Raw genomic sequence first — 24,949 nt, 5'->3', positions numbered from 1 at the left:
GTGTCCACGAGCCAAATAGCTTGTTGCTTATTTCATATCTTTTTGGCCTATGGATGCATTCATCCTTGAAGAATCTCTGCAGGTGTTACACACCATAGCAGGATGTCATAGAAGGTAGCAAATTCCCTGGACACTGAGAAACTTCTCAGTGAATTCAGCCAGTGTAGAAGTAGCACTGTGAGAATGATGAAGCTCTATTGTTGTTGCTGTTCAGAATGGATTAAGGCCATTCATATCATGGCGTTCACCTCCTCGTGAACATTGTTCATAAACTGCTCTTTAAGGAAACAGAAGTGAAAATTCCCAAGGTCAGTTCAAATCCCCCAAATGAGTATATGAATGGTTGTTCCAAGTAAAATCCAAATTAGTCATTTTTTTGGCAAACCTTCTTCATAAGGAAGATTTGGTGCTATTAGAGATACGGTCTTCATCAGAGCCTTGTTTATGGAGTTTGCCCTAGAAGTGAAAAGAATTTTCTGAAAGCTTCTCAGGATTGGAAGAAAGGCTTTCTAAAACTAGAGATTGAAAATGGCATTTTCTGCTGTTTATGGTCTCCCAGAGCTATGGATGAGAGGCATTCCCTAAGTCATCACCATGGCACAAAAATGTATTAGGTAAAATGTAAATGTTTTTCCTGTATTAGGCCTGATAGCATGGTCTCCAAGACAAAACCAAGAATTGAGGCCACAGGGAAAGGTTTATAGGTTAAGAAAGAATTATTAAAATAGTTCTCCCTAAATAAGGTGTAACCCGCCCTTCCATTTGCAAGAAATTTTGTGTTTATCTATCAAAAGTAGTGTCTCTCCCCACTTCAATCCATACTTCATGCCGCTGCCCGGATTGTCTTTCTCCAGAAACACTCTGGGCATGTTACTCCCCTCCTCAAAAATCTCCAGTGGCTACCAATCAATCTGCGCATCAGGCAGAAACTCCTCACCCTCGGCTACAAGGTTTTCCATCACATCGCCCCCTCCTACCTCACCTTCTTTCTCTCCTTCTACAGCCCAGCCCGCACCCTCCACTCCTCTGCTGCTTATCTCCTCACTGTGCCTAACTCTCGCCAGTTCCGCTGTCGACCCCAGACCCATGTCATCCCCCTGGCATGGAATGCCCTCCCTCTGCCCATCCGCCAAGCTAGCTCTCTTCCTCCCTTCAAGGCCCTACTGAGAGCTCACCTCCTCCAGGAGGCCTTCCCAGACTGAGCCCCCTCCTTCCTCTCCCCCTCGTCCCCTCTCCATCCCCTCATCTTACCTCCTTCCCTTCCCCACAGCACCTGTATATATGTATATATGTTTGTACATATTTATTACTCTATTTAATTATTTATATATTTTACTTGTACATGTCTATTCTATTTATTTTATTTTGTTAATATGTTTGCTTTTGTTCTCTGTCTCCCCCTTCTAGACTGTGTGCCCACTGTTGGGTAGAGACTGTCTCTATATGTTGCCAACTTGTACTTCCCAAGCGCTTAGTACAGTGCTCTGCACACAGTAAGCACTCAATAAATGCGATTGATTGATTGATTGATTTGCCACCTAAGCTACACAAAGCTAGAGGAATAACATCCCCATCTTTGGAAGTAGCAAGGATACATTTTTGTAGTTTGACTTGCTTTCTGAGTTTTAGTCTTCCAAATAATATGTCACATGTATCTCTTCTCATTGAAACTAATTGAACAAAAACTCCTGAATGTCTGTTTAGTGGTGTATGGCTGTTTAAAATATGTTGATATGAATATTTGTTTTCTCAGCCTCTTTGTGAAGTCACAACTGCAAAACTTCATGGTTGTCATGGCAGGTCTCAGGGAAATTAAAAATTGAGCTCAAGTATATTGAGCGAGCTTTTTAGTAATAGACTGCAATAGACTGCTGTATGAGAAAATTTTTCAGGTACGTTATGGACAATTCATATGTTTGCTGACTCTTTCAAAGACATTCTTCACTCTTCTGTAAGATCACTGTGGGAAGGGCACGTGTCACCTGCTTGTTATATACTTTCTAAGGTTTTGAACAGGAAAGCTGCATGTCCTAGGATAAAGAGCATGGGCCCAGGTGTCAGAAGGCCTGGGTTCTAATCCCGACTTCATAATTTACCTTCTGTGTGACTTTGGACAAGTCACTTAACTTCTCTGTGCATCAGTTATCTCATCTATAAAATTGGAATTAAGACAGTGAGTGAGTCCTGTATGGGACAGGAACTGTGTCCAATCCAATTATCTTTTATCTAACCCAGTACATAGTACAGAGCCTGACCCATAGTTAGTGCTTAACAAATTCCATAAAATACATTAAACCCAAAACAGGACATTACACCCACACTATCGGTACTGTATAATCACTATTTTAGTCACTTGCAAAATGAATGAACAATGAAAATGAACAAAAATATATGAAAAGTTTAAAAATTAAGTTTGTCAAGTACTGTATATTCTAAAACATTTAGACAGTATCATCATTCAGGAATTGTTTAAGGACAATACTAGAGCAACGTAGCAAGGAATATTTTTACCTCAGATACAACTATTTCATTTGTCATATTTATAATCCAATCAGTCATAAGTATTGAGTGCTTTCTGTGTCCTGTCACTGTACTAAGCATTTGGGAGACTACAATATAACAGAATTGGTAGACAAGTTCCCTGTCTATAAGGCACAGACAATCAAATAGCATTGTAGATAATCTAGTTGAAAGTCAAAGTTTCATGCATCACCTTTTGGAAATTTTTTCTTGCTCTTGGCCAGAGACAGGAAAGCTTATTGTCTTGACTGAGCTGGCTATCTGAAAGTGAATTCAATGATGGAGCAAGGACACTGCACTAGGTCCCAGCTTTAATCTGGTTTGTATTTGCCCTCTAATTCCAGTTCAGCCATTGAGTTGCTGTTGTACCTCACTAGAAGCAAGAAGCAGCGTGGCTCATTGGAAAGAGCATGCGTTTGGGAGTCAGAGGCCATGGGTTCAAATCCTGGCCCTGCCACTTGTCAGCTGTGTGACTTTGGGCAAGTCACTTCACTTCTCTGTGCCTTAGTTACCTCATCTGTAAAATGGAGATTAAGACTGTGAGCCCCACGTGGGACAATCTGATCACCTTGTATCCTCCAGAGCACTAGAACAGTGCTTTGCACACAGGAAGTGTTTAACAAATGCCATCATCATTATTAAGCCTCATTTTCCCCTTTATAAATTGAAGAAGCTAAACAGAGTTCCATCTAATTCACACAGAGTTTGCAGGGAATAAACGAGATAATAGAAATGGAACCTTTGAAGTCCTACAAAGAGCAGCTCCGCTTGTATCTAAGACTTCTTCATTTGTAATTTTCATTATATTTGCAGGTAAAATGGCTCTCACTTGGGAGCTGGCCTCCTCCACAGGAAGAGATGGAATATAAAGACAACGTGATTGAATTCATTCTCCAGGGACTTTCCCAGTGACTATAATGGGGAACCTGTTCATTGTGGTAACAGTAATAGCTAGCCAAAATCTATGCTCCCCCATGTACTTCTTTAATACCTACCTGTCCTTGATGTATGCCTTTTACTCTACTACCACGGCCCCCAAGATGATTGTAGATTTACTCTATGAGAAGAAAATCATCTCCTTCATAGGCTGTATGACCCAGCTCTTTGTGAAACACTTATTTGTAAGAGAAGCAGCGTGGCTCAGTGGAAAGAGCCCGGGCTTTGGAGTCAGAGGTCATGGGTTCGAATCCCAGCTCCACCACATGTCTGCTGTATGACCTTGGGCAAGTCACTTAACTTCTCTGAGCCTCGGTGACCTCATCTGTAAAAGGGGGATTAAGACTGTGAGCCCCACATGGGACAACCTAATCACCTTGTATCCCCCCCAGCGCTTAGAACAGTGCTTTGCACATAGTAAGCACTTAACAAATGCCATCATTATCATTATTATTATTATTTGGAAGTGCCGAGGTCTTTGTTCTGGTGGTCATGTCTCATGACTACTATGTAGCTATTTGTAAACCTCTGCATTATATGACCACCATGAATTGGCGGACCTGTGGACTGATGGTGGTGTTGACTTGGGTAAGAGGCCTTCGGCACTCAATGGCACAACTTCTCTTTATGTTCTGGTTGTCTTTCTGTAGCCCCAATCTTATCGACTACTTTATCTGTGACATGTACCCCCTGTTCATTCATTCATTCATTCAATCATATTCATTGAGTACTTTCTTTGTGCACAGCACTGTACTAGGAGCTTGGGAAATACAAGTTGGCAACATATAGAGACGGTCCCTACCCAACAACGGGCTTACAGTCTAGAAGGGGGAGACAGACAACAAAACAAAACATGTGGACATTTGTCAAGTCATCAGAATAAATAGAAATAAAGCTGGGTGCACATCATTAACAAAATAAATAGAATGATAACTATGTACAAGTAAAATAAATAGAGAAATAAATCTGTACAAACGTATATACAGGTGCTGTGGGGAGGGGAAGGAGGTAAGGCGTTGGAACTCACCTTTACCAATACCTATGTCATTGGACTACCAGTGACTGCCAACTGCGGGGCCATCTATGTGATCATCTTTCTCTTGCTACTCCTCTCCTATACAATTATCCTGTGTTACCTGAAATCCCTCAGTTTGGAAAAGAGGCACAAATCCCTATCGACCTGCAGCTCCCATATCACTGTGGTGGTCTTATTCTTTGTCCCTGAATTTTCATGTACATGAGGCCTGTGTGCCTCTGCTCCATAGATAAATCAGTGACTGCATTCTGTACTATTATCACCCCCGTGCTGAATCCCTTAATCTAAACTCCGAGAAATACAGAGGTAAAAAAATGCTATGAAGAAGTTCTGGAGGAGGAAAGTCACTTTAAATTGACATAATAATAACAGTATTTGTTAAGGACTTGCTATGTGCAAGGCACTGTACTAGGCACTGGGATGGATATATGCAAATGGGGTTGTGAAGAACCCAGAGTGAAAATAAGTTTATTCATACAGAGGACAAAAAGAGCAATAGAATCATTCATTCAATTGCATTTATTGAATGCTTACAGTGTGCAGAGCACTGTACTAAGCACCTGGGAAGTTCATTTCAGCAACAGAGACAATCCCTGCCCACAACGGGGTTACAGTCTAGAAGGGAGGAGACAGACATCAAAATAAGTAAACATGCATCAGTACCAACATTATAAATAGAATTATAGATCTATACACATCATTAATAAAAATAAATAGAATTATAATCATAAATATGTACATATATACACAAGTGCTGTCGGGCGGGGAGTGGGGTAGAGCAAAGGGAGCGAGTCAGGGCAATGGTGAGGGGAGGGGGGCAGAGGAAGAGGGGGGAGTAGTCTGCAAAGACCTCTTCTAATGCTTATTCTGTGTTCCAAGGACACCTGAGCAAAGTGCAGATGTTTTTGAGTTTGTAGCAATTTTTTCTGTTCATGCATCTCACCACCTGTCAATCCTGTTCCTGAATTTGGTTTGCAAGTCACAGCACAGATTTCTGAAAGCTTTATTCCTGTTTGAGTTCTCAGATGTTACAAGATACTGTTAGGGCCATCTATGTCTCATACCAAGCTGCATATAGCTCATTAATTTCCGGATCATTTGTTTCACACCTCTTTTGATGACTTCTCCTGGCTGTTGCCTGCGACAGCTTCACAGAGTTATTTCCAGTAACTGTGTTTGTTGGTGTTTGTGGTTTGATTTATTTTTTCAGGAGGGTTCCCAGCGGGATTCCTAGCTAGAACGTCCTATAGATCCTGGCTGCTATCTTTTTCCTCTTGGAGTTCAGTGGTTTGGAGACCAGTTTTCAGTCAGTGTGAGTGTGAAGCATATGAGTCGATGGTCCATCCAACGTTCTTCAGCCTACGGTTGGTTCCTGTGATCTGGACATCTCTAAGGTCCCTCTCCTGCACTATAATGGAGAAGGTACAAATTGATGGAAGCCCCCTGCTTCCATCCGCCCCCCCTGCTTCCATCCCCCCCACTTAAGCGACCTTCCTTATAGTGACCCCCAACCCCCCTTCCCGGTCCCGTCCTGACTGACTCTCCCCCACCCCGACCCCGGAGAAAAGGCCCTTGTTATCACCAAGTTACATTAACCACAACCTCATTCGCACCTACTCAGCCTTCCTGTCCCGCCATCGACCCCCGGCCCACGTCCTCCCCCGGGCCTGGAATGCCCTCCCTCTGCCCATCCGCCAAGCTAGCTCTCTTCCTCCCTTCAAGGCCCTACTGAGAGCTCATCTCCTCCAGGAGGCCTTCCCAGACGGAGCCCCTTCCTTCCTCTCCCCCTCATCCCCCTCTCCATCCCCCGCATATTACCTCCTTCCCTTCTCCACAGCACCTGTATATATGTATATATGTTTGTACATATTTATTACTCTATTTATTTATTGATTTTACTTGTACCTATCTATTCTATTTATTTAATTTTGTTAGTATGTTTGGTTTTGTTCTGTCTCCCCCTTCCAGACTGTGAGCCCACTGTTTGGTAGGGACTGTCTCTATATGTTGCCAGCTTGTACTTCCCAAGCGCTTAGTACAGTGCTCTGCACACAGTAAGCACTCAATAAATACAATTGATTGATTGATTGATTGACTTACAGAATCTGTCCATGAAGGTGAATTGTTTCTGAACATATCTGAAGAAGAGACATTTCTCTGTGGATTTAAGAAGGTTTCTTGCTTTTAATTGACTCAGAGGAGTGGAAAGGATCTCAGAGATTTCAACTTGGGCAAATCACTACTAGGTGTCTCGGTTTTCTCAGCTGGAGAATCAATATTCATTCATTCAATTTTATTTATTGAGCATTTACTTTGTGCAGAGCCCTGTACTAAACGCTTGGGAAGTACAAATAGGCAACATATAGAGGAGGTTCCTACCCAACAATGGGCTCACAGTCTAGAAGGGGGAGACACACAACAAAACAAAACAAGTAGACACGTGTTTATACCATCAGAATAAATTGAATTATAGGTATATACACATCTTTAATAAGTTAAAAAGAGTAATAAGTATGTACAAATATGCACAAGTGCTGTGAGGAGGGGAAAGGGAGGGAGGGGTGCAATGAGGAGGGGAGGAGGAGTAGAGGAAAAAGTAGGAGCTGAGTTTGGGAAGGCCTCCTGGGGGAGGTGCGCTCTCAGTAGTGCTTTGAAGAGAAGAAGAGAGATAGTTTGGCAGATGTTTGGAGGGAGGGCATCACAGGCCAGAGGTAGGGGTCAACGGTGGGACAGGCGAGACTGAGGCACAGTTGGGAGGTTAGCGGCAGAGGAGCAGAGTGTACGGGCTGGGCTGTAGAAGGAGAGAAGAGAAGTGAGGTAGGAGGGGACGAGGTGATGGAGAGCTTTGAAGCTGAGAATGAGAGGCTTTTGCTTGAGTGGAAGGTTGATAGGCAAACACAGGAGATTTTGAGGAGAGGAATGGCATACCCAGAGTGTTTCTTTACAAAAGATAATCTGGGCATCAGAATGAAGTATAGACTGAAGTGGGGAGAGACAAGAAGATGGGAGATCAGAAAGGAGGCTGATGCAGTAATCCAGTCAGGATAGGATGAGAGATTGGACCAGCAAGGTAGCGGTTTGGATGGAGAGGAAAGGGTGGATCTTGGCGATGTTGCGGAGGTGAGACCGTCAGGTTTTGGTGATGGATTGGATGTGTGGGGTGAATGAGAGAGCAGAGTCAAGGATGACACCAAGGTGTCTCTACGTAAGTGGCGATGTAGATTTGTGTGTCATCAGCCTAGGGATGATAGTTGAAGCCGTGGGAGTGAATTAGTTCACCAAGGGAGTGAGTATAGTTGGAGAACAGAAAGGGACCAAGAATTGACCCTTGAGGAACCCCTACAGAAAGGGGATGGGAGGAGGAGGAGGAGTCCGTGAAGGAGACTGAGAATGAATGGCTAGAGAGATAAAAGAACCAGAAGAGGACAGAGTCTGTGAAGCCAAGGTTAGATAGTGTGTTGAGGAGAATGGGATGATCCACAGTTTCAAAGGCAGCTGAGAGATCGAGGAGGATTAGGATAGAGTAGGAGCCATTGGATTTGGCGAGAAGGGCGTTATTGGTGACCTTTGAGAGGGCAGTTTCGGGTGGAGTGAAGGGTAAGGAAGCCAGATTGCAGGGGGTCCAGGAGTCAGCCTCATATGGGATATATACTGTGTCTGACTGATTAACTTTTATCTACCTCAGCCCTTAGAACAGTGCCTGACATTCATTCATTCATTCAATTGTACTTATTGAGCTCTTTCTCTGTGCAAAGCACTGTACTAAGCACTTGGGAGAGTACAGTAGTAAGAATATAGTAAGTACTTAACAAATATCATAAAAATATCATCTTTCCCCCTGCCTCTGTACATTACCAAAATACACTGGGGATAATATTAATAATGATGATGGTGTTTGTTAAGTGCCCACTATGTGTAAAGCACTGTTCTAAGCGCTGGGGTAGATACAAGGTAATAAATTTGCCCCGTGTGGGGCTCACAGTCTCAATCCCCATTTTACAGCTGAGATAACTGAGGCACAGATTAAGTTAAGTGACTTACCCAAAGTCACACTGCTGACAAGTGGCAGAGGCAGGATTAAAACCCATGACCTCTGACTCCCAAGCCATAGGATCTGTGCCTCTGGAAAATATTAGGGAAGAATTCTCAGTCAGCACACTATTATGCTATGTAGTGGATCTCACTGTCAGGAAATTCTTTTTCAAAAGCAATTTAAATTTCTTAGGATGTCTTCGAGGCCTATTATCTTATTCTTTCCTCAGTGGATATCAAGAATAATTAATCATCAACCTACATGTAAGAGCCATTCACATATTTAAGAAAATAATTAACTCACCTCATTCTTCTCCAGTCTGAATAATCCTAGTTCCTTAGTCTTTCCTCATGGGCGTTTTGGTTCCTAAACCTATGTCTTTATGCCACTCTTCTCAACTTTTCAAATGCTCCACAACCCCTTTTAAATGTGGAGGCCAAAAGTGTATTTCAATTAATCAATCAATCAATTATATATTTTGAGTGCTTTAGTGTGCAGAGCACTAAGCGCTTGGGAGAGTATAATACCATAGATTTGCTAGAAGTGTTCCATACCCACAAGGGGTTTAAAGGCTGGGGGAGGGAGACAGGTATTAAAATAAAATATGAATACGTACATAAGTATTGTGGGCTGAGGGTACGGTGAAAATCATGTGCTTAAAGCATTCAAATCGAAGTGCAAGAGCAAAGCAGAAAGGAGAGGATACAGGGGAAATGAGCGCTTAGTTGGGGAAGACCTCTTGAAAGAGTTACAATTTTAGCAAGACTTTGAAGGTGGAGAGACTGGTGGTCTGTCAGAATTTCAGGCCAGGCCAGAGAGATGATGTGAGCCAGAGATTAGTGGCTAAATAGGTGAGGTTGAGGTACAGTGAGAAGGTTGATATTAGAGGAGGAATTAGAGTCCTAGCTACTTAAAGCAAGATGTTAAAAGCATTCAAATATGCACTTTCACAATAACTGCGTTTTTAAACAGAATTTTCCAAATGATTAAGTTTGCTATTTTGGATCAATCACTGATATTTATTGAGTGCTTACTCTTTGCAGAGCACTGTACTAAGCTCTTGGGAGAGTATAATGCAACAGCTTTGGAAGACATGAACTTCCAGTCTAGACAACCTGCCCTTCTGCAGGTACTTCTGGGTATGAATTATACCTATAAGAATCCATCATCCCCATCCCTTTCCACCTGAACCCCAGGCACTGCCTTCTCTCAGGTTGCTGCTTCCACAAAAGGAGAGGTTTTGGCATTAAATGCTTCAATTTTCCACCCGGGACAAATTAAGCTCTAGCTAAAAAGTCATAAAAGGGGCAGATTCAGGAGGGACATAAACATTTCCTCCAACACTTGACCAAACCAAAACTCGGTGTAGATACACTTTGGCCAATGTTCTAAACAGAGGAGATTAGTCATTCCTCTGAGAGAGTGCAAATTGGTTCTTAACTAGGTCTCTTAACTTTGATCAAGATTAAATATCCGTTGTGAGGAGATGGTTAGAGAGCTGATGGTGACAAAAAGCAGATTGGGCTTGCCATGTTAGCAGAGTTTTGACTACAGATGGCAGGGCAAGCTTCCCCCTGTTTTCCGAGGACATGGAGACGTACCAAGTTCTGATCAGACCTGCAGGAAACAACTGGATACAGGAGACACTTAGATCCACTTAGGACACAACGTTCTTTGAAGTCGGTGCCTGAATTGAATGTTGATCTTGACTTTCTATCCTGAAGGTGGACTAGTGCATTACAATCTGAAGTTGTGCAGTACCTGAGAGAGTCAGAGCTGGAAAGAAAAACCATCTCAGACATAGGACATAATCTACTTTCAGTATGCAGCCAATGTAAGATTTGAATATTGACTTATGTTTGGTTTTTATTTCTCAAAAACAACTCACAATTATTTTCTTTGTCAACTCAATGCATTGCAAATGCTATCAACTTTGCTCTTGTCATTCTATTGTTAAAGTGTGAATATTATTATTAATTGTCTGAATGGACACATCCAGGGCCGGCTCTAACATACAGTACCCTCAACTGTAAAACAGTTCCCTCATCTGTAAAATGGGGATTGAGACTGTGAGCCCCTCTTGGAACATGGACTGTGTCTAACCCAATTTGCTTGTATGTTCCCCAATGCTTACAGCAGTGCTTTGCACATAGTAAGCACTCAGCATAGTCCCTCTCCCATATGAGGCTCACAATCAATCAATCAATCAATCGTATTTATTGAGTGCTTACTGTGTGCAGAGAACTGTACTAAGCGCTTGGGAAGTACAAGTTAGCAAGATATAGAGACAGTCCCTACCCAACAGTGAGCACACAGTCTACAAGGGAGAGACAGAGAACAAAACCAAACATATTAACAAAATAAAATAAATAGAATAGATATGTACAAGTAAAATAAATAAATAGAGTAATAAATATGTACAAACATATATACATATATACAGGTGCTGTTGGGAAGGGAAGGAGGTAAAACGGAGAGGATGTAGAGGGGGATGAGGCGGAGAGGAAGGAAGGGGCTCAGTCTGTGAAGGCCTCCTGGACGAGCTGAGCTCTCAGTAGGGCCTGGAAGGGAGGAAGAGAGCTAGCTTGGCGGATGTTGCGATGGAAGGCATTCCAGGCCAGGGAGATGACGTGGGCCTGGGGTGGACGGTGGGACAGGGGAGAATGAGATTAGCAGCAGAGGAGATTAGCAGCAGAGGAGCGGAGGGTGCGGACTGGGCTGTAGAAGGAAAGAAGGGAGGTGAGGTAGGAGGGGGGCGAGGTGATGGAGAGCCTTGAAGCCGAGGGTGAGGAGTTTCTGCCTGATGCGTAGATTGATTGGTAGCCACTGGAGATTTTTGAGGAGGGGAGTAACATGCCCAGAGCATTTCTGGACAAAGACAATCCGGGCAGCGGCGTGAAGTATGGATTGAAGTGGGGAGAGACACGAGGATGAGAGATCAGAGAGAAGGCTGATGCAGTAGTACAGACGGGATAGGATGAGAGCTTAAACGAGCAGGGTAGCGGTTTGGATGAAGAGGAAAGAACGGATCTTGACAATGTTGTGGACCTGAAACCGGCAGGTTTCGGTGACGGCTTGGATGTGAGGGGTGAACGAGAGAGCAGAGTCTAGGATGACACCAAGGTTGCGGGCTTGTGAGACGGGAAGGATGGTAGTGCCATCAACAGAGATGGGAAAGTCAGGGAGAGGGCAGGGATTGGGAGGGAAAACAAGGAGTTCAGTCTTGGACATTTTGAGGTTTAGGTAGCGGGCAGACATCCAGATGGAGATGTCCTGAAGGCAGGAGGAGATGCGAGCCTGGAGGGAGGGGAAGAGAGCAGGGGCAGAGATGTAGATCTGGGTGTCATCAGCGTAGAGATGATAGGTGAAGCCGTGGGAGCGAATTAGGTCACCAAGGGAGTGCGTGTAGATCGAGAACAGAAGGGGACCAAGCACTGAACCTTGGGGAACCCCCACAGTAAGGGGATGGGAGGGGGAGGAGGAGCCTGCAAAAGAGACTGAGAATGAACGACCGGAGAGATAAGAAGAGAACCAGGAGAGGACGGAGTCCGTGAAGCCAAGGTCAGATAGCGTGTTGAGGAGAAGGGGGTGGTCCACAGTGTCGAAGGCAGCTGAGAGGTTGAGGAGGATTAGGATACACTATGAGCCGTTGGATTTGGCAAGCAGGAGGTCATTGGTGACCTTTGAGAGGGCAGTGTCCGTGGAATGTAGGGGACGGAAGCCAGACTGGAGGTGGTCGAGGAAAGAGTTGGTGTTGAGGAATTCTAGGCAGCGCGTGTAGACAACTCGTTCAAGGAGTTTGGAAAGAAATGGTAGGAGGGATATGGGGCGATAGCTAGAAGGTGATGTGGGGTTAAGAAAGAGTTTTTTTAGGATGGGAGAGACATGGGCATGTTTGAAGGCAGAGGGGAAGGAACCAGTGTAGAGTGAGCGTTTGAAGATGGAAGTTAAGGAGGGGAGAAGGGATGGAGCGAGATATTTCATGAGATGAGAGGGAATGGGGTCAGAAGCACAGGTGGCCGGAGTAGCACTTGAGAGGGGGGAGGAGAGCTCCTCTGAGGATACTGCTGGGAAGGATGGGAGAGTAGCAGAGAGTGTTGAGAGCTGGGGGGTTGGAGAAGGGGGGGAAGTGACTTTGGGAAAATCAGACCTGATAGATTTAATTTTATTAATGAAGTAGTAAGCCGGATCGTTGGGGGTGAAGGAAGGAGTAGGGGGAGGAATCGGGGGCCTGAGAAGGGAGTTGAATGTACGGAAGAGCTGACGGGGATGATGGGCATGGGTGTCAATAAGGGAGGAGAAATAGTTTTGTCAGGCAGAGGAGAGGGCTGATTTAAGGCAGGAAAGGATAAACTTGAAGTGAATGAGGTTTGCATGGTGTTTAGACTTTCGCTAGCAGTGTTCGGCAGCTCGAGCATAGGAGCGAAGGAGGTGGACAGTGGCAGTGATCTAGGGCTGTGGGTTAGTGGTACGGGAGCGGCGAAGGGAAAGGGGAGCGAGTAAGACTAGCTGAGTATAAAAGGTAGAGTTGAGAGCAGTAATCTGATCATCAAGACTGGGTAGAGATGAGAAGGAGGTGAGGTGGGGCGTGAGGCGCTCAGAAAGATGGATGGGGTCAGGAGAGCGGAGATATCTGTGAGGGAGTAATATGGATTTCATAGTTTCAATCCCCATTTTACAGATGAAGCAACTGAGGCCCAGAGAAGTGAAGCGACTTGCCCAAGATCACATAGCAGAGAAGTGGCAGATCCAGGATTAGAACCCATGACCTTTGGCTCCCAAGCCTGTACTCTCTCCACTATGCCAAGCTGCTCCTCATCCCACTTTTAGCCCCCAACACTTACATACATATCATAATTTATTAATCTATTTCAATGTCTGTTTCAATGCATAGACTGTAAACTCCCTTTGGTCAGGGCACGTGTTTAACAACTCTGTTGTACTGTGTTCTCCCAAGCACTTAGTACAGTGCTCTTCACATAGTGTAAGTGCTCAATTAATATGTGATTGATTGATTGATTGAATAGTACTATTTTACATTCCTAATTTCCCCTTCATCATCCCTATGTCCCTCTGGGAAATCATTGTGATCTCTTCATCCACCCATTATTTCCAACCTCCTGAACCTACTAATATTTTACACTAGTATTTCTTCCTGTTTCAGTAAACAGTTATAGAGGAGTAGCTTGGCCTGTGGACAGAGCACAGTCCTCGAGTCAGAGGACCTTGGTTATAATCCTGACTCTGCCACATGTTTGCTGTGGGACCTTGGGCAAGGAGCTTCATTTCTCTAGGCTTCAATTTCCACATCTGCAAAATGGAGATTAAGACTGAGCCCCATGTTGGACATGAACGTGTCCAATCTGATGAGATTGTACCTATGCCAGTGCTCAGTATAGGGCCTGGAACATGGTAAATGCTTAAAAAATATCATTAAACAAAACAAAGTACAGTGAATTTGAAATGCTCATTACTGCCGAGTGAAATGTTTTCTTGTATTTGGTTTGAACCGTCCTCCCAAAGCTTTGAAGGTGTCACCTTCTCCTCATGTGGTGTTATTCGCTCCCTCCTTGTAGACTGTAAACCCGGTGTCGGCAAAGATTGTCTCAATTGCTGAATTGTACTTTTCAAGGGCTTAGTACACTGCTCTGCACACAGTAAGCATTCTATAAATATGATTGAATGAATGAATGACTACCAATTCTAGATTTGCTCTGTCTGCAGCCTTCATTAGTTTATTGACTTTGGTCACATCACCTCTTAGATTTGAACCTAAATACTTAAATTCTATCTTCACAAGAAAGCTTTGTCACTCCTGGATCATCTCTGTTGCTCTCCTCTGGTTCTTCTCCCGTCCCACGTTATCTTAAAATGGAGCAACCAGATCACAAATCAACAATTACTTTGAGATCACTTCCCTGAACTATACAAATAGCTCTGAGTCCATTATCATATAATTGTAATTGTTTCTCCCTAGGTGGATCAACATTTCCTTACTCAGCTAAGATTGCTCTCCCTTGTAAAATACATCAGCCATTCTATAGACTAGTAAAATATCTGCCACCATCTTCTTCTCCCCTGTTGCAGTAAAAACAAGGCTAAGAATATTTCCGACAGAAATACTACTCTGGTACATCTTTACTTAACCTAGTGTCTTTGGGCACCTTAAAAATGGTTCACTGTCTTTTCGAATATGTATATATACCCTAGATTGTGAGCTCGTTGTGGGAAGGAGCATGTCTACCAGCTCTGTTGTGTTATAACCTCCCAAGTGGCTAGTATTGTGCTCTGTAGACATTAAGCACTCAATAAATATGATCTGATTGATCAATGCCCATTTTTTCTTTCTCTTATTTTTCTGTAATTTTCTTTGTGTCTGACCCCCTCCCCCCCACACACACACACACACTAGGCTATGAGCTCCTTGAGAGTGGAGATTATGTTTTAGAAATCCATTATTTTGTCCCAAACGTTTAGCGGAATGATCTGCTCAAGGAAGGTGCTCAACAAATACTTTTGATTGATTAATTGATTACCTACTGTCAGATAGTGATGGCAATGCCTTTCAAGTCCAGTCCATCTAGATTGTTGATTATCTGGATTTTTGACTATCTGGATTATATTTAGCTTTGAATGACCAGAGACACAGCACGGCCTAGTAGATAGAACACGAGTATGGGAGTCAGAAAGACTGAGTTCTGATATTGGCTCCACCACTTGCCTGCTATATGACTTAGGGTAAGTCACTTCACTTCTCTGTATCTCAGCTACCCCATTTGTAAAATGAGGATTAAGACTGTGAGCCACTTTTAGGACATGGACTGTGTCTAGGAAGCCTTCCCAGACTTAGCCCCCTCCTTCCTCTCCCCCTCCCCACCCCCCACCCTACCTCCTTCCCCTCCCCACAGCACCTATATATATGTTTGTACAAATTTATTACTCTATTTATTTTATTTGTACATATTTACTATTCTATTTATTTTGTTTTGTTAATATATTTTTTGTTGTTGTCTGTCTCTCCCTTCTAGACTGTGAGCCCATTGTTGGGTAGGGACCGTCTCTATATGTTGCCAACTTGTACTTACCAAGCGCTTAGTACAATGCTCTGCTCACAGTAAGCGCTCAATAAATATGATTGAATGAATGAACCTGATTCGTTTGTATCTCAGAACATAGTAAGTACTTAGCAAGTTCCATAAAAAAGGATCCAGTTTATGTGAAGTTGTACTGTAATGCACATTCATATTCTTTTATATTTGTGGTACCTCCTTATTAGATGGAAAACTCTTCAAGGACAGGAAGTGAGTTTTCTCCTCCCTTGTCTTCTGAACAGAGCTGATCCTTAAATACTCAATCAGTGCTGCTATGTGACTGTGTGATTAGAAGAGTTGAAACTTGGCGGTCCCTTTAAGCATAATCTTTCTGGAAATCTGTCAAAAATTCTACAATAAAGAATCTTCAAATGTCTTCTTATTTGGTCATTATGATGCCAATATGGATTAGATTTTTATTTTCTTTCCAGATAAACCAATTCTAACACATGTCCTTCATGGAAAAAATGAAGAAAAAAATAATGTGACCGAATTCATCCTCCTGGGTTTTACCCAAAGTCCGGAGATTCAGAGAACATTCTTTGTCATTTTTCTCTTATCCTATCTAGTCACTTTGATGGGGAATCTGCTCATCGTCATAGCCATAAAGGCTAGTCAAACTCTGGGCACCCCCGTGTACTATTTTCTGGCTTATTTGTCCTTCATAGATACCTGCTATACATTCTGTATGGCTCCCAAGATGATTATAGATTTGCTGCAGGAGAGTAAAACGATCTCCTTCAGTTACTGCATGTCACAGCTCTTTGCAGGTCATTTGTTCGCTGGTGCTGAGATGGTACTTCTCATGGTGATGGTCCACGACCACGACGTGGTCATCTGGAAGCCCCTGCACTACATTGCCATCATGATTCAGCGCGTATGTGGCCTGCTGGTGGGAGTGGCCTGGACAGAGAATTTCCTTCATGCAACCATCCAGCTCCTCTTCATAGTCCAATTGCCATTCTGTGGCCCCAACGTAATCGAACTCTTCACCTGTGACTTGTTCCCTTTGTTGAAGCTTGCTTGCACTGACACTGACACTGACATCAGATCTGCGGCCTGATGGTCGTGGCCAACGGTTGGACAATGTGTACATTAAGTTTTCTCCTACTGGTATTTTCTTACATAGGCATCTGGCACTCCCTGAGGACTCACAGTTCTGCAGGGAGACGGAAAGCCCTCTCTACCTGTGTTTCCAACATTGTCAAAGTCGTTTTCTTCTTCTTTCCATGCATTTTCATGTACATGAGACCCGTGTGCACTCTCCCTGTGGACAAGTCGGTGGCCATCTTTTACACTATCATCACCCACATGTTGAAACGCATCATCTACACTGTGAGAAAAGCAGAGGTGAAAAATGCCATGAAGAAGCTGTGGAGCAGGAAAGTGAAATTAATTCTTTCATTTATGAAAATTTTTGGGTAACAAGAGGGAGACTGATAAGGGGACAGGAATTCTTTGTTGGGTTCAGATCATCTGGGGCATGAACATAAAAGTCTGGGCACATAAAAGTCTGGGCTCATTCTGGGCACAGATACAGGGGAAATAATAAATAAACTCAAATCTCTGAATGGAGGTTGGGTTGTTCATTCATTCATTCAATCTTGTTTATTGAGCACTTACTGTGTGCACAGCACTGTACTAAGCTCTTGGGAAGTACAAGTTAACAACATATAGAGACAGTCCCTACCCAACAGCGGGCTCACAGTCTAGAAGGGGAAGACAGACAATAAAATAAAATATATTAACAAAATAAAATAAACAGCGTAAATATGTGCAGGTTAAATAAATAAATAGAGTAATAAATACGTACAAGCATATATACATATGTACAGGTGCTGTGGTGAGGTGAAGGAGGAAAAGCAGTGGGGTGGGGAGGGAGAGAAAAGGGAGAGAAAGGAGGGGGCTTAGGCTGGGAAGGCCTCCTGGAGGAGGTGAGCTCTTAGTAGGGCTTTGAAGGGAGGAAGAGAGCTAGCTTGGTGGATGTGCAGAGGGTGGGCATTCCAGGCCAGGGGGATGACGTGGGCCGGGGGTCGGCGGCGGGACAGGTGAGAACAAGGCACAGTGAGGGGATTAGCGGCAGATGAGCAGAGGGTGCGGGCTGGGCTGTAGAAGGAGAGAAGGGAGGTGAGGTAGGATGGGGTGTGGTGATGGAGAGCTTTGAAGCCGAGGGTGATGAGTTTTTGCCTGATGCATAGTTTGATTGGTAGCCACTGGAGATTTTTAAGGAGGGGTGTAACATGTCCAGAGCCTTTCTGCAAAAAGACGATCCGGGCAGCGGCGTGAAGAATGGATTGAAGTGGAGAGAGGCAGGAGGATGGGAGATCGGAGAGGAGGCTGATGAATTAATCCAGTTGGGATAGGATGAGAGATTTAACCAGTAAGATAGCAGTTTGGATGTAGAGGATAGGGCGGATCTTGGCGATATTGTGGAGGTGAGACAGGCAGGTTTTGGTGACAGATTGGATGTGAGGGGTGAACGAGAGAGGGGAGTGGAGGATGACACCAAGGTTGCGGGCTTGTGAGATGGGAAGGATGGTAGTGCCGTCAACAGTGATGGGAAAGTCAGGGAGAGGGCAGGGTTTGGGAGGGAAGATAAGGAGTTCAGTCTTGGACAGGTAGAGTTTTAGATGGCGGGCAGACATCCAGATGTAGATGTACTGAAGGAGGAGATACGAGCCTGGAGGGAGGGAGAAAGAGCAGGGGCAGAGATGTAGATTTGGGTGTCATCAGCGTAGATATGATAGTTGAAGCCGTGGGAGTGATTGAGTTCACCAAGGGAGTGAGTGTAGATAGAAAACAGAAAGGGACCATGAACTGACCCTTGAGGATCCCCTACAGTAAGGAGAAGGGAGGGGGAGGAGGAGCCCACAAAAGAGATTGAGAATGAATGGCCAGAGAGATAAGAGGAGAACCAGGAGAGGACGGAGTCTGTGAATCCAAGGTTGGATAACGTGTTGAGTAGAAGGGGGTGGTTCACATTGTCGAAGGCAGCCGAGAGGTCGAGGAAGATTAGGATAGAGAAGGAGCCGCTGGATTTGGCAAGCAGTATGTCATTGGTGACCTTTTTTGAGAGGGCAGTTTCCTTGGAATGCAGGAGACAGAAACCAGATTGGAGGGGCTCGAGGAAAGAGTTGGCATTGAGGAATTCGAGGCAGCGTGTATAGATGACTTGTTCAAGGAGTTTGGTAAGATTGGTAGGAGGGATATAGGGCGACAACTATAAGGTGAGGTGGGGTCAAGAGAGGGGTTTTTTTAGAATGGGAGAGACATGGGCATGTTTGGAGGCAGACGGGAAGGAACCAGTGGAGAGTGAGCGGTTGACGATGGAAGTTAAGGAGGGGAGAAGGGCCGGAGCGAGAGATTTCATAAAATGAGAGGGAATGGGGTCAGAAGCAGAGGTGGCCGGAATAGCACTTGAGAGGAGGGAGGAGATCTGGGTTGTCTTGCCTCAAGCCACTTACCTCTTCTCCTTTTGGTGTAGTTAGGAACACTACTATGACAACTTTTTCTTCTCGGGGCCCAGTTCATCTCCTCCCTTCTCCTTCACTCCGAAGATGCCCAAAGGCCTCTAGCAAGGGCCAGCAGTTTGGAAGCTGGAATAGTATTGCTCTTAGTCTTTATAAGGAGGGTTTGCCATGCACTCCTTTTCATAATGGGACCACAATGAAGTCTCCTTTAATACTATCCAAGTGTTACTGGCAAGACATGTAGGCTCAAACCTCTATAAGACTGAACCAGACCATCCTGTGCCCTATAGCTCAAGGAGATCAGTAACAATAATATTGGTATTTTGTTATGCAATTACTAGGTGCCAAGCACTATACGAAGCACTGGAGTAGGTACAGGATCATCAGATTGGATATAGTTTAGTGCCAGCTTACTTGTTGCATCCTGATCTTGTCTATCACACATCCATCCCCTTTCCCACATCCCTCCAACCCATGCCCGAATTTAGAACTCCCTCCCTGCTCCAAATTTGTCAGACCATCACTTTCTTCACCTGCAAAGCATTATTGAGGTCATATTTCCTTCAAGAGGCCTTCCCTGGTTAAACCCTCTTTCCCTGACTTTCCCTTCTGCATTGTCTAAGCATTTGGATCTGAGACATCTGGGCATTTGATAGTCACCCCACTCGCAGCCCCAAAACATTGTATATATGTCTATACATCATACATTATAAATTATCTATTTATATTAATGTCTCATTCTTTTTCATGGTCTGTACACTCATTAAGGGCAGGTACTATGTTTGCTCTGTCTATTGTGTCTGAAGTACTGTATTTTCCCAAGCACATAGAACACTGCTCTGCACACAGTAAACATTCAATAAATACTACTGATGGTGATGATGATTATGGTGATGCTGGGGGCTTCTCTCCTGTGCTCTGGACCAGTCAGGCCAGGAATGACTCACACACTGGCACCAATTCTTCCACAAAGTTTAGAATGTCGGGAAGGCTATGGAAGTTGCTGTGGTTGGGACTGTTGGCCTCTGAGCCATGAGGACCCGGTGGGCATGGAAGGGGGAGGAGGAGCCCGCAAAGGATACTGAGAATGAACATCCAGAGAGATAAGAGGTAAGAGATAAGGATAAGAGAGATAAGAGATAAGATAAAACGGCCGGAGAGATAAGAGGGGAACCAGGAGAGGATGGAGTCTGTGAATCCAAGATTGGATAGCGTGTTGAGTAGAAGGGGGTAGTCCACAGTGTCGAAGGCAGCTGAGAGGTCGAGGAAGATTAGGATAGAGTAGGAGCCGTTGGATTTGACAAGTATGAGGTCATTGGTGACCTTTTTTGAGAGGGCAGTTTTGGTGGAATGTAGAAGATGGAAGCCAGATTGGAAGGGATCGAGGAGAGAGTTGGCGTTGAGGAATTCGAGGCAGTGCGTGTAGACGACTCGTTCAAGAAGTTTGGATAGGAATGGTAGGAGGGAGATAGGGCGATAACTAGAAGGGGAGGTGGGGTCAAGAGAGGGTTTTATTAGGATGGGGGAGACATGGACATTTTTGAAGGCAGAGGGGAAAGAACCAGTGGAGAGTGAGCGGTTGAAGATGAAAGTTAAAGAGGGGAGGAGAGAAGGGGTGAGAGATTTCATAAGATGAGAGGGAATGGGGTCAGAAGCACAAGTGGCTGGAGTAGAACTTGAGACGAGGGAGGAAATCTCATCTGAAGATACTGCTGGGAAGGACGGGAGAGTAGCAGAGAGGGTTGAGAGCAGTGGGGATGGAGAACGGGGAGGAGTGACTTTGGGGAGCTCAGACCTGATGGAGTTAATTTTGCTAATAAAGTAGGAAGCCAGATCGTTGGGGGTGAGGGATGGAGGAGGGGGATGTACAGGGGGTCTGGGAATGCAGTTAAACGTACAGAAGAGCTGACAAGGATGATGGGCATGGGTGTCAATAAGGGAGGAGAACCAGAACAATATTTCAGAATTTATTCTCTTGGGACTTTCCCCCAATCCTACGGTGCAGGTTATCTGCTTCGGGCTGTTTCTACTACTTATAATTGGCATTGGGATGGAAAATCTGTTCATTCTCCTCACCAGCCGGTTCAGGCACCTAATCAATCAGCCGATGTATTTCTTCCCAGTTATTTGTCCCTTGAGGATCTCTGCTACACCTCCACCATCTCCCCTAAACTCATCGCTGACTTGATGGTGGAGAGGAGGACCATTTCCTTCCCCAGCTGTATGACCCAGCTTTTTGCTTCTCACTTCTTTGGCGGTGTAGAGATCTTCATTCTGGTGTGGATGGCTTATGATCGTTTCGTGGCTATCTGCAAGCCACTGCGGTGTCATGACGGTATATGGTCGTCACGAGCTGTCTGGCACACGCATGCTGCTTCTCAACTGTGTGGTGGCATTTGTGCATTTGATGGCTGAATTACTCCTCAACCTCCAGTTCCCCTTCTGTGGTCCCAATATGATTGATCACTATTTTTGTGATGTGAATCCCCTGCTGAAAATCGCCTGCACTGACAAATACTCTGTAGTCCTTGTAGTCCTCTTGATGATGGGCAATACAGGAATGATAGCCATGTTGACCTTTGCAGTGTTGCTTATTTCTTACATAGTCGTAATAGTTTCTCTATGAACATGCTCCCCTCATAGTCGGTGTAAAGCCCTGTCAACCTGCAGTTCCCACATGAAAGGAATAATAATGATGGTTTTTATTAAGCGCTTACTATATGCCGAGCACTGTTCTAAGCACTGGGGTAGATACAATGTAATCAAGTTGTGCCACGTGAGGCTCACAGTCTTAATCCCCGTTTTACAGATTAGGTAACTGAGGCCCAGAGAAGTTAAGTGACTTGCCCAAAGTCACACAGCTGATAAGTGGCGGGGCCGGGATTAGAACCCATGACCTCTGACTCCCAAGCCTGTGCTCTTTCCACTGAGCCACGCTGCTTCTCCATATCACCGTGGTGGTCTTATTCTTTGGGCTGTGCATCTACATCTACTTAGGTTCAGCCACCACCTTCGGTTCAGCCACCACCTTCATGGAAGAAAAAGTACTTGCTGTGTTTTACACCATAATTGTACCTATGTTCAACCCTCTCATTTACACGCTGAGAAATACAGAGATGAAAAGTGTCATCAGGAAGCTGTGGTCGAGGAGGGTGCTTTCTGGGGGGAAATAAAAGTTTTCTTGCTTGTGACTCCCATCGCACGCTCCCATTAATTCATTCAACCATTTTTATTGAGCACCTACTGTGTGCAGAGCACTGTACTAAGGACTTGGGAAGTGCAATTCAGCAACAAAGAGAGACAATCCCTGCCCACAACTGGCTCACAGTCAAGAATGTCCTTCATCATACCCTAATCTCTTTGTTCACACCAAAGCAGCATGGTATAATGGCTGGAGCACCATCCTGTAAATTAGGAGGACCTGGGTTCTAATTCTTAATCCACCATTTGTCTGCTGTGGGACCTTGGGCAAGTCACGTAACTTCTTCACTTCTTTGAGAAGCAGCGTGGCTCATTGGAAAGAGCCTGGGCTTCGGAGTCCGAGGTCATGGGTTCCAATTCTGACTTCGCCACTTGTCAGCTGTGCGACTTTGGGCAAGTCACTTACCTTCTCTGTTCCCTCAATTACCTCATCTGTAAAATGGGGATTAAGACTGTGAGCTCCACAGGGGACACCCTGATCACCTTGTATCCCCCCCAGTGCTGAGAACAGTACTTCACACATAGTAAACACGTAACAAATGCCATTATCATTATTATTATTTGGGCCTCAGTTACATCTTCTGTAAAATGGAGATTAAGATTGTGAGCCCCATGAGGGACACGGACAGTGTCCAACCAGATAAGCTTGTATCTACCTCAGCACTTAATACAGTCCCTAACATAAAGTAAGCACTAAAAAAAATTCTGTCCACTCCCTACTATCTGCAGGTCACATGTTTTATGTTTCCCAAGGAATTTTAATGATTTTAACCATTGCTCTATTATCCCAGCAAGGACCGTTGCAGGGTTCCCTAAAATGGTATGGCACTGTACCAAAAGGAGATCTTCCCATCGCAGCTTGTAGCCACTCAGATAAACAATGGGTCTCTTAGGGCACCTGCTCTTTTGTCTAGAGATTGAATCATTTCTGGAGTTGCCAGAATGGTAACCCAGGGTCATGCCAAGAGAACTAATCCCCAGTTGGTCCCAGTGGTCCAGAGGACTCTCTAGGGGCTAGCTTCGTCCTGTAATTTTCCTAAGCTTCCAAATTCATTAGACTGGAAGGTTGGGAGAAAGAAGAAACAACAGGAAGCACAGGTCACCTTATTTTTCCTCTCCCTCATCAGAAGCTTTCTTTTTTTTTTGCCTATCTTTCTTCTCACTTGTTCTTTCTGATTCTCACTGCTGACACTGTTTGATATTATTCCCTACTGTCTCAGAATGTAAATTTCAGAAAGTGTCCTGATTTCATGTGTCTATTTCTGAAGCAAAGTAGAGCAGAGAAACTTTGTCCCTGAGGGGGCTTTGTAAATTCCTGTGTTCCTAGGCTTCTGACAGCATTCCTGTGGTAGGACTGCAAGAGATTTGTCTTACCCAAAATGCATCATGTATTCTAGTTCTGTTGTATTCTCCCAGGCACTTGATGCGGTGTTCTGCACAGTACATGCTATTGATTGACCAGTGTGGTGCAGTGGGGCATAGCTAAGAAACTATCAGTCAGTTATTTTGATATGTAGCAGTCAGAGAGGTCTGGATCAGTTTAAAGTAATTATAGACAAAGCAAGAAGCAACAACAGTCAAGGGCTGATGTGTTAGATTTTTTAAAATCATGCCCAACCCAGTGAATGTTAGCATGAATTGTTGTCATTGAATTATCACTGCCTAATAAAGGGCAGAGCACAGGCTTAGCTATGCAGTTCATTGCTCTATACTTTCCTTCCATGTTCTCCCTCCTCAAATATATGGGCTTCTTCTCCAGGCCAGAGTTTGACCCTTAAACAAAGATATTTATATCTTTCTGAAGTTATGCTCTCTTCTAGCTATTTTATGCTGGGCAATTTCCCCAGATAATTTTCCTCTCCTTAAGTCATGTAATTCCAACATTTGCATCCGTACACTTACATGCACAAACAGTAACGGCCTCTATAAAGACTGAATTACATCCTTTAGTTTTGAAGCAGTTACTCATTTTCATATCTATCTTTCCATTTTTGTCTTCCTCCTACCTGTAAATGAGTTTATATGTCTTCCCTTTTAGTTTGAAAGATCACTGAGAACAGGGATCCTGCCTTTCATGGTAGGAAGCAGCATGGCAATGTCACGGGTCTGGAAGCCAGAGGGCCCAAATTCTGATCCTGGCTCCACCACTTGCCTGCTGTGTGTCCTTGGCTTAGTTACATAACTTCCCTGTGTCTCAGTATCATCAACTGCAAAATGGGAATTCAATACCGTTTCTCCCTCTTACTAGACTGTGAATCTCTTGCGGATCAGGGACTGTACCTCACCTGATTCACTTGTATCAACCCCAGTGCTTAGAATGGTGCATGGCATATAACAAGTGCATAACAAATACTATTAAAACTAAATAAAACAAAACAAAAACTTCACTGTACTCTCCCAGGTCACTAGAACAGTGCTCTGCATTGCTCTGCTTGTTGGTTGACTGATTAACTGATTACTTTGTGTTTTCTCCTCTACCTCTTTAGAGTGTAAGTTCCATGAGGGCAGGAGCCTTGCCTCTTACTTTTACCCTGTGCCCTTAAACAACTGGTACAGAAGAGGCTCAGTGCTGATCATGATGATGATGGTTATGAGAGGGCTCAGGATGGCACTTCTTTGAGCATAGAGCTGAGGGCTACAGCATGGCAGAGGGTGGAGGAGG

The 24,949-nt window shown here is 44.3% G+C and overlaps 2 pseudogenes; both read left to right on the top strand.

Annotated features, from left to right (window-relative positions):
- The first annotated feature begins 3,494 nt into the window (after window positions 1-3,494).
- Window positions 3,495-4,780, top strand: LOC119923985 (annotated as a pseudogene).
- A 1,047-nt stretch (window positions 4,781-5,827) lies between these two features.
- Window positions 5,828-21,712, top strand: LOC119923984 (annotated as a pseudogene).
- The last annotated feature ends 3,237 nt before the right edge of the window (window positions 21,713-24,949 follow it).

Source organism: Tachyglossus aculeatus, unplaced genomic scaffold, assembly GCF_015852505.1.
Source record: "Tachyglossus aculeatus isolate mTacAcu1 unplaced genomic scaffold, mTacAcu1.pri scaffold_75_arrow_ctg1, whole genome shotgun sequence".
NCBI lineage: Eukaryota > Metazoa > Chordata > Mammalia > Monotremata > Tachyglossidae > Tachyglossus > Tachyglossus aculeatus.
This window is presented reverse-complemented; position numbering and strand designations above follow the sequence as displayed.